This window comes from Mastomys coucha, unplaced genomic scaffold (assembly GCF_008632895.1).
Source record: "Mastomys coucha isolate ucsf_1 unplaced genomic scaffold, UCSF_Mcou_1 pScaffold21, whole genome shotgun sequence".
In the NCBI taxonomy this organism is placed as follows: domain Eukaryota; kingdom Metazoa; phylum Chordata; class Mammalia; order Rodentia; family Muridae; genus Mastomys; species Mastomys coucha.
In genome coordinates, this window is record NW_022196904.1 from 17,425,663 (window position 1) to 17,436,597 (window position 10,935).

The 10,935-nt window shown below is 38.8% G+C and overlaps 1 long non-coding RNA gene across 1 annotated transcript; it reads right to left on the reverse strand.

The window, feature by feature from the left end:
- Nucleotides 1-6,604: 6,604 nt before the first annotated feature.
- Nucleotides 6,605-9,189, reverse strand: LOC116101785. The gene is made up of 2 exons (XR_004122921.1): nucleotides 8,964-9,189; nucleotides 6,605-7,332 (listed from the first exon to the last, which is right to left on the reverse strand). It is a non-coding gene; the product is annotated as an uncharacterized LOC116101785 (long non-coding RNA).
- Between the last annotated feature and the right edge of the window lie 1,746 nt (nucleotides 9,190-10,935).

The window sequence follows — 10,935 nt, forward strand, 5'->3', positions numbered from 1 at the left end:
AAAAAAAAAAAAAAAAGATGTTCAAAGAGTAGTAACAAATGCCATTAAGGCTAACTAACTACACTATGATAGCCTCAGTGTTCTTTATCCTGTAGAACTTGAGAGCTCCGTCCAGACATTCCACTTAGAATACAAAGTTTCATGATGTCAAAGCATACAAGAAAATAGGAAGTTCATCTTAAAGAATCAGTACTCACAGTAATTAAGAGACCAACCATGTTACTCATGAAAGGCAAACTAAAAATAAATGGAGACATTGGAAGTAATGTCAAAATTTAAAAAATCCATAACAAGACATATATTGTTTTACTGTTATAATTTGGTTCAGATAATGGCTTTTCAAAAACTCTGATTGATTACTTCTGCTTTTATTCCTCTGAAATATTTCTGGGAAATATATAATTCATCCTTATAATTGTCAATTATTAATAACTGACTATACTTTGGATATGTGAGAGACAATAAACAACCATGTATTGAAAACTCAAACTTAAATGAGAACTTTTAGAACAGAGTGAAGTTGAACTCAATAAGTTATATTTAAGGTTTGGGGACATGAAACATGCATTTGGCAATGATACATATTTTCTCTTCTTACTGTTTTCTTATAGCTGTGGTACTGGCAGAATTCATTGTCCGCTCTACCAAAGCCATTTATGATGCCACCAACGAACTGGAGACAATTGTTATTTGTAACAGGGGTGGAATTCTCTAAAATAAATGTCTCCTATTTTCATTAAATAGTGATTTTCTCAGGATTATAAACAAGATTTAAACACTGATTTTTCTCCGGTTCCTAACCAAGTGTTAGTATATTACTTAACAGTTCACGCAAAAGGCTAACTTGGGATAAAAATGTTAAGCAACAAATATATAAGAATAACAGTATTTTAGTAATGGTTTATATTCAATTTTACAGATCTAGGGACTTATGAAAAATTTCCCTTCAAAATGTTCTTTTATTTTATTTTTAGATTTGGTTTAAATATAATGCCATCCTTGTCCTCTTCCATTTCTTCTTCCACTCACACTCTCACACTATGCAAAATGAACAAAATAAATATTTTTATATGTGAATATGAGATGTATAATTGTGAAAAAGAGTACTAGAGATATGGTTAAAGATCATTAAGTTTGTCAAAAATGTTTTCTGTGAAAATTTTAGCCTCAAGGAATTTATGAAGAAATCCTCTTAATGTAGAAGGTACATGCCAAGATAATTAAATGGTAAAAGACAGTCTGAAATATGATTGAATATTTTTGGCAAGGTTCATATCTAATAAAGTATAGAGACACACAAAAATTCAGAATCACAACAATAATGAACGTTAAAGTTGAAGGGATTTCATGTAGATATTCATCCACATTTTCATATAAATTGTTAAGAGAGTAGCTTTTATTAGAAATAAATTTTCATAAAGCATATTTTATTTTGGATCCCACTACCCAACATCACTTCAGTCTATACTGTTTCTGATTCAACTAAACTCCACACCCATTCTTTTTCTCAATAGAGGGACATCTTCTCACAAATGCTAAGTAATAAAGAAAACCAAAAACATATTTTTAGCCTCAACACATTCTACTAGATTGTCTTCTATTTTAGTTAGTTCTAGAAGGGTATTCCTTTCACGGATATACCTTGAACCATGTACCAGTTGTTTGCAAACTCCATTAAGTTGCTTAGCAAATTTAATAGTTACAGATAGCTTTATGATTTTCCCTAATTTTAAAACAAGCCTCATAATTTCACCTGTTCCCTGACTTTGAGTTTTTGGATATTCGTTGTTTACTTAATTTATTATTTTAAAGTTATTTACCTTTTGTGTTTTTAAACATTAATAATGGACATAGTAATGAATTCTAATTGCAATAAAACATTTTTTATAAAATATTGCTTTGCTATAATTAGTTGCACCATCTCTCAGTGAGGGAAGAGAAGGTAGTCTTGCTACTAATGTTGCCTGGAGGCTCAAAGCAGGTCCTGTATGCTTTTCAGTTAGTGGCTTAATTTTTGGGAGATCCAATGATTCTAGGTTAGTTGACACTTCAGCTCCTTCATTATATTTAAAAAGAAACCAGATGTCCTTAAACAGAGGAATGGATACAGAATATGTGGTACATTTCCACAATGGAGTACTACTCAGCTATTAAAAACATTGATCCCATAAAATTCTTAAGCAAATGGATAGAACTAGAAAATACCATAATGAGTGAGGTAACACAGTTGCGAAAGAACACACATGGTATGCACTCACTGATAAGTGGGTATTAGCCCAAAAGTTTGGAGTACCCAAGATACAATTCACAGACCACCTGAAGCTCAAGAAGAAGGAAGACCAAAGTGTAGATGCTTTATTGCTTCTTAAAAGGGAGAACAAAATACTCATGGGAGAAAATAAGGAGACAAAGTGTGGAGCAGAGACTGAAGGAAAGGCCCCACCTGGTGATCCATCTCATATATGGACAGCAAACACAGACACTATAGTGGATGCCTGGAAGTGCTTGCTGATAGGAACCTGATACTGCTGTCTCCTAAGAGGCTCTGCCAGAGCCTGAGAAATACAGAGGCGGATGCTCAAAACCAACCATTGGATTGAGCATAGGGTCCCCAATAGAGGAATTAGAGAAAGGACTGAAGGAGCTGAAAGAACAACAGTAACAATCAACCAGAACCTTCAGAGCTCCCAGGGAATAAACCACCAACCAAAGAATACACATGGAGTGACTCATGGCTTCAATTTCATATGTAATAGACAATGGCATTTGGGGACACCAAAGGGAGGAGAGGATTTTGGTCCTCTGAAGGCTTTATGCCAAGTGTAGGGGAATGCCAGGGCAGGGAGGCAGTAGTTGATGGGTGGGATGGGGAGCAGCCTCATAGAAGTCTGAGGATAGGGCACGGTATAGTGGTTTTCCAGAGTGGAAACTGGGAATGGGATAATATTTGAAATATAAATATACAAATTATCCAATAAAAATATCATAAATGGGACCAAAAATAAAATAGAAGTAAACAAAATCCCTTGTAGATTTTCCCTCACTCTTATATAGGAGACCCCAACCTCAATGCAATGCTTTGAGATATATACATAAAAATATACATATACATACACTCATTCACATACACACACAAACACACACAATCATAATTTATCTCAGTTGTTACAGCATTTCAGAAGACAGCAATGGTAGGCTCCTTACTGGAAAGGTTCAGTGTCCACATGGGATGAATCTCAATTTGGTCAAGGCACTGTTCACCTTTCCTTCATTCTCCAGTTTTTTCCTTGCATTTCTTTCAGTAAGGAACAATTCTGGGGCAGAAATTTTGAAGGTGATTTGGTTATCCCATCCATCCACTGTGGATGGGCTCTTCAGTTTCCATCTCCCCACTGTTGGGCATTTTGGCTAAGTTCACGCTATTTAGTATTGGGAATGTCTAACACCCCATGTTTTGGGGACTTTCTAAATGTCCCATGGAAAACTACACATTGGTTAGAAATATTCATCTCCATATTTCTATTCATTCTCCTGGACCACTGAACTTCTTTCCTATCTCCTCCCATTCTTGATCTTGCCTCCCTTTTTCCCCCACACTAATCTCTCAACCCAAGTCTGCCCCACCCTATACCTCCTGTGATGATTTTCCTCCCCTTTTAAGTGGGATTGCAGCATCTCTTACTTGGGCCTTACTTCTTGTTAAACTTCTTACTGACTGTGGGTTGTATCATGCCTAATCTGTATTTTTTGGCTGATATCTATCTAGATCTGGGTTTCTTCACTCAGGATGATACTTTATAGTTTCATCCATTTGCCTGGAAAATTCATGATGTTCTCATTTTTAGTAACCAAGTAGTTTTCCAGTATGTAAATGAACCACAATATCTGTATCCATTCTCCAGTTGAGGTACATCTGGGATGCTTTCTATCTCTGGCTATTACAAATGTGTTCACTATGAATATCCTGTAGCAGCCATAGTACTGTAGAGCCTCTTTCTCATATGTGCCCAGGAGCAATAAACCTGGTTCTTTAGGTAAAACTATTTCCATTTTTCCGAGGAATCACCAGATTGATTTCCAGATAGGTCTTACCAATTTGCAATCCAACTATCAATGGCTGAGTGTTCCTGTTTCTCCACACACTCACCAGCATGTGCTGGCGTTTCAGTTTTTACCTTGGATATTTTGATTGTTGTAAGGTGGAATCTCAGTGTCATTCTGATCAGCATTTTTCTGATGACTAAGTATGTCGTATACTTCTTTAAGTGCTTCTTGAACATTTGAGATTCTTCTCCTGAGAATTCTCTGTTAAGTTCTTTGCTCTATTTTTTAATTGGATATTTGGTATTTTGGAATCTAAGATCTTCAGTATTTTACATATTTTGGATATTACGCCTCTATCAGATATAGGGTTAGTCAAGATCTTTTCCGAGTCTGCTATTCTGATTGAGAGTATAACTTTTCTTACAAAAGCTTTTCAAGTTAATGTGCACCCATTTATCTATTCTTGTTCTTACCTAAGCCATGGGTATTCTGTTCAGGAACTTTCCCCTTATTTCAAATCATTCAAGCCTATTTCCCATTTTGTTTTCCATTAGATTTAGTGTATCTAGTTTTATGTTAAGGTCCTTTTTGCACTTGAACTTAAGCTTTGTCCAAGGTGATAATTATGAATCAGTTTTCAGTCTTTTAGATCAGTTAGACCAGCACCACTTGTTGATGATGATTTCTTTTTTTCTAATGTGTTGCTTTGGATTCACTGTCAAAGATCCATTAAACATAGGTGTGTGAGTTTATTTCTGGGTCTTTGATTGTATTCTATTGTCAATTAGTGCTCTGTAGTTCTAGGGTACCTGCGATCTTTGCTTTTGATGATTCTTTTTAAAAGAATGACTTTACAGGTCTCCTAATAATGGAGCCATTAATAGGTTTAGAACATTTATCTTCATTCATGTGTAGAACATTTGTTTAAAACTGAAGCTACCTTGGAGTTAGGGTACTAGTCCATCATGGATATTAAGCTAAGTCAGAAGGTGTTTTTGTGTTTCTTCATTAATGTCAACTTTTTCATCCATAGCATAAAACACCATAATGTGATCCAGAATATGTGGGGGTCCTAGGCATTGTCTGTCATCTAGGATTGATATAGGACAGAATTTCTTACTACTACATGCCAGGAGATTAGCATGACTGGTGGTATAAAAGCCCACTACCCCTAGACAGGACTTGATTCCATCTCTGGTTTGCTAAGAACTATAGGTCTTTTAGCCTTAATCAGTCTCTGAGGTCATTGAGGACCTTGATATCTTTGGTTATCCTCTAAAAGAGAACTCTGGGTATCAGAAGTCTCTGATATGGGTTGCTTTTTCTATTACTCCATCTTTTGTCACTGTCCAAAACCCTAATCCGTGTACTTCTACACAACTTTTGAGTATATATAGTTTAGCTACTGTCATGTCTTTAGGCTTTAGTGAAACTCTATTTACTGTGTCATGAGCAAATATGAATGAAGAAAAGAGCCAGAGAATGCTTACAGACTTGGTGCCAGCATATGGTGGGAAAGGAACTCTAAGTCAATGTAGGTGCTGGATTATTTCTCTTTGTTTTTGTGATGGCCATGTTGGCATACACTTCATGGCCATCTCCTGGGTGCTAGAATTATAGGTATGTACCACTTGACTTGGCTCTGTAACAACACATTCTCCTAGAAATTAATTTTTCCCTTAAGAACCTTATAAGCACTTGCCTTAGCTTTTTCAATGATCCTACAACCAAAATGTTGTGTCACTTCTTAGTGCCACCATGTTGGAACTAGGTTTCTATTGTAAATACCTTTCAGGGGCATGTGGTTCTGTGATTGGCTTCATTGCTTGAATAATTAAAATAAGGAGGTGCTATATAATGTTCCTTATTCACTGTAACTGGAGTATCAGTCTTTTGTGATGTAGACAAGCCACTCAAGGGAGTCTAAACACAGCCTAAAATAAGGGTTTCAGCCCAGGTTTCTCCCTGTGACAAACAATGTGAGATTGGATGAAGGTTCTGCTTCTCAAACTCTTGTGTTGCTGGGACCCACAAAGAAAACAGGTCCTGGAGGCCACAGATGAGCCTTCAGGGGGTCAGTAGTCCACCTTAGCCGAGGATTTGTGTTAAGAGTGAAGAGGGACCTTCTGCTGCAGACTTAATAACAGCTCAGTATGATTAATATACCCCCTTCAACTCCCCCTGTGTCTAAAAATGTTATTCAGGTTAGAAAAAGATGCACAGGCCTTAATCAGGGTGAACAAGTGATTAAATACCTTTTGTAGAAAGGAATTCCTGGGAAAGGAATATTATTGATGAAATCCTCAGGGTCTATGTAAATATATCTTTAGCATGAAGAACTCTAGGCTCTATGATACATGAACTATTGTCATGGTAATTAGTGGGGTTTCATGATCGCCAGCTCCAGGATTAGAATCTGGTCAAAAGTAAGTTAACTCCTGATAGTCTCAGTAAAATATTTGGGTTCTGAACTTTTGCTACTATATTATCAGTTCTTCTGTATGGTGACATGGTCCACTGTCTCACAGGGGGAGATTTCACCTGAGCTGTCACAGTTGTCAAAAATGTGATTTTTATTGAGAACAACCTGATAAGTTTTCTTGCCTTCTTTGTACATTACATGCTTCTTATGAATGACAAGGAACTGGAAGAGAGATACTGTATAATCACTGTAGATAATCTGTACTAGCTTAATAGTTGCTAGAGAAGGCTTACCATAAAGTACATACAAAACAAAAACGACCTTGGTACTCCAAATTCAGGAGCTATTTTGCTGGCAGCTGCTGTAGTCACTCATAATAGATGTTGATGGGAGAAATTCCCAAGGTTATCTTTTCTCAATGTAGAGTCCAATCACTTCTTAAGTTTTTTCCTAATAATAGAGGAACAAGATCCTGCCAAGCAGATTTGACCTCCTAGAGAAATTTGTAAATTTAATTTTCTTCCCTTCCTAGTTTGGCATCATAGACATAAAACACTTGACATTAACCTGTGTTTCACCCATCTTGAAGAGAGAATTAAAAACAATTGACCACTGTCTGGACAAAGAATCCTGGCCAGATTCAGGGTTGTATTAAGTTGGGAAAATGGAAGAATTTGTTCAGCTCTTCAAGGAAGCAAGGTGTATGCAAGTCCAGGTGTGAGTTCTTATTGTGGACCCCCTTCACTGAACACAGAAGAAAGAAAGGGCTTTTTTGGGAACATGGGGTGATGGCTGAAGTATTTGTCCTCTTACATCTTGAAGAGTAGAAGGCAGAGTGCAATATCATGGCACAGTCCACAGAGCAACTGAAAAAATGTTTATAAGTCTCACTTAGAAAAAGTCTTTGAATGAGCAATCAGTAAGTCTACTACTAGTCTTTGAATAAAAACAGAGATTGCTCTGTCTGGTGGAAGCTTTAGCTTAATACTGGGTGTACTATATTTCTTTCCTCCACCTGTAATTCCAAACATACAGATATTAATGTCTCTTAAGAGAGAATACAGGAACCTTTGCTTTCCCCTATGGCTGATTCTCCTAATGAGGAATGGCTTTTACAAACTGGCCAACAGTATTGTAAAATGTGAGGGTGCTTGGCATGTTAATGGAGGTGTCCCCCATAGGTGTACTTTCTGTTCCACCTTTGGTTTGAGTGACAGAATGAGTGTGGTCTGTGATATACTGAAGATGCAAGGTTTACAGGTCTGAGCATGAACCCTTGACCCTGCGAACATTATACTCTCCTTTAAACACGCTTGTACTTCCTCTCTGGCTTTGGTTTTTCCTTTTCCCTCTTATTGCCTTCAGTTTAGTTATTGAGTTTCCTGTTTTACATAACAGATTCTTATTCTTTGCTGCTATTTTTACTTAAATTCTGCCAGATAGTAACACTATTATTTTTGTCTGAATGGCATTTAAAAATCAAGAGATTGAGCAAAACCACGGAAAATGCAAGAAGAGCACACTGATTCCTCTAAAGCTCTTGAGAATGGTGAGGGCTTCAGCAACTGCTTCTCTTTGCCATGGACAGAGAAGTCATGCATCTAAGGTAACATATCAGAGAGTCCTAAAGCTGTTCTGTGTCATGGTCCCTCTCTCCATAAATATTTAATATATGATTTTGCTTAGTGAGAAATATTAGATGAAATTGTGGATTGAATACATCCATTCTTTATGCTAGCACTAATCTTTCTGAAGATTTGATCAAACGTGCTGTGTGAATGGATGAGGAACTTTTGATGCTTTGTAGATGGTGCATGCCTACAATATTACCTATCTTGTGTTAATAATTAGTGTTGTCCCAGTGTGGTATTCCATATTTTGACACCACATGGTAATTCTTGCTCTCTATCCCTATGGTTCAGATAAAGGTGGCCCTGGAACACCATTTTAACAAGATTCTGTGGCTCAATTACAGGTAGGAATTGGATATCTCTAGTCTTTGGCAACCAACTTGCTGGACTGGCTTTTTCTCTACATCCAGTTACAGCTTTTGCCAGTTAACATATTTGTAACCAGACCCCACCCCTGAGATCCCAGGGACTAAATAACCAAGCAAAAAGTACATGTGGAGCCCGTGTCTCCAGCTGCATATGTAGCAGAGGATGGCCTTGTCCCCAATCAATGGGAGGAGAGGCCCTTGGGGCTGTGATGACTGGATGCCACAGTGTGGGAAGTGTGAAAGCAGTGGGAAAGGAATGGATGCGAGGGTGGGTGGGTAAGTGAGGGAACACCCTCAAAGAAGCATGAGGAGGAGGAATGAGGTAGGGAGGTTCTGGGTGTGAAACCAGGAAAGGGGATAACATTCAAAATGTAAATAAAGAAATAAAATGTCCAATAAAATGGGGGAGATAGCACATATCACTTTCCCATTGTATTGGCATTAAAAACAACTTAATCGCCAAGATCTCTTGCTTTGGAAGGATGAGGTGCTCAATACCTGTGTCCCTGGAGAGTCCTGTAAAGACAAGAACTTCAGCTTCTGGTTACTACAGGGAAAACATTAGCAGGAAGGCAAAGGCTGTACTATTTGATATAAATAGTCCTTTTCTGGACATTCTACAGTTTCCTGGGTAACTCTTGAAATCCCCTGTGATGTCACCAGTGTCCTAACAGCACCAACTGCTCCTAAAGCATCACTTAGTCCCTAAAGAGTTCACCCATATTAAAGTTTTCAAGACAGAAGTGTGTAAAAGAAGAGGCCATCAGGAACTTAGAAACACCAAAACAGAGTATGCAAAGATAAAGGAGCCTACTGATTTCCCAGGATTTCCAATGCAGAATGTTCCACCAACCATTCTACACTGGGTCTCCAGACCTCCACTGTTCCCAGATCTCCAAATGCTTTCAGGCCTAACAGTGAGTGCCTCAGTATCAACAAATGTCCCAAATCCCTCTATTTCCTGAAGGTCCCCAACTGCCTCCAGTTCCTGTTATGCCTCACTATCTCCAGAGACCACAAATCCTCCCATTACTTGAAGGTCTACAAATGTATCCAGGATCTGAAGTGAAACCAAGCTGTCAAGTTTTCCCTTTCCCTTAGCTCCACATGTGGCTCCTTCAGTAATTCCAAGGCCACATGTTCTCCTCAAGGCTCCTATCAGGGAGTGGAGTGGGAGTACCAGGCATAGTCTGGAACAAAAGAGTAAGCTAGAAAAATTCTTCTCTGAAAAGTCCAAGTATCCTTCCTTCGAACAACTTAAGCAGCTGGCTTGAAGCATTTGTGTGACAGAATAACAGATCTGGATGTGCTTTAAGAAACAGAGGTCTAGATACTTCTGGGAGCATCCCCAAGAATGTCTAAAAACACCTGGGAGTCAAGGTGGAAGAGCTTATACTCATTGCACCAGCACAGGAGTTCATGCCCCCATTTAATGTATGGCCCACTGGTGATCCCATGTTCCCAAGCCTAACAGATGTTGGCTCCTTTCTTCAACCCAGCTCCTCTGATATATTCCCATCCCTTCTTCAGTATTGACTGGGCCTGGAGAATATTCTGGATGTGGAGCTAGCTGCCCATACCCATACTACAATAACCACTTGCCCAATTCCATCATCAAAAGACACAGACCTAGTTCAGTCTGTAGCAGTTAGAGACACATCAGACACAGCTCTACTCTTTGGACTCTAGCAGGGGCATAATTTGGCTTCCACATGCACAGAGATTTAACAAGTAGCTATTTGAGCAGTTCTGAAGAAGTACAACTAATAAATTAACATGTCTTAGCTGATGATTATAAAATAATAAAAAATATAAAATATAAAATTACAGATGTGCTAGCTATTGGATCACTCCAAGGAAGAGTTTAGACAAAACAGATTGGAAGTGCGGTGGAAGGGACCGGAAGTGAGGGGGAAAAGATCAAAAGTGAGTGGGAAGCGACCAGGAGTGGGAAACGACTGGAAGTGAGGGTGAAGCGACCCGAAGTAGGATAGAAGAGACCGGAAGTGCGTCAGAAGGGACTGGAAGTGAGGGTGAAGGTACCGGAAGGTGCGGGGTGCAAGTGAGAGGATGCTCCAGATTACCAGGGTCCTGAAGTTCCTGGGAATTTCCATGGTGTGTGAAACCCAGGGCTGAGATGACCGACCTGACAGGAAGTGAGATGTCACCACCCAAGCCCAGTGTGTGGTGATGAGGCCGGGGGTCCTGATCCATCCCCAGTGAGACCATTTCCTGTGTTGTCACAGCCTGCATTAAGACTGGGCATGAGCACACAAGACGCTCGTGGAGACCTGGAGAATCAGTTCACTGACCCAGTCCTCATGCTGCTAGGGGTGCAACTCAGAGTGACAGTGCTTCATGGGTAGACCTTGCTTTTATTCCATCAACACACACACATACACAAACAGACACACACATACATGGACATAAAGATACACACATATACACACATACACATGCAGAAATGGAT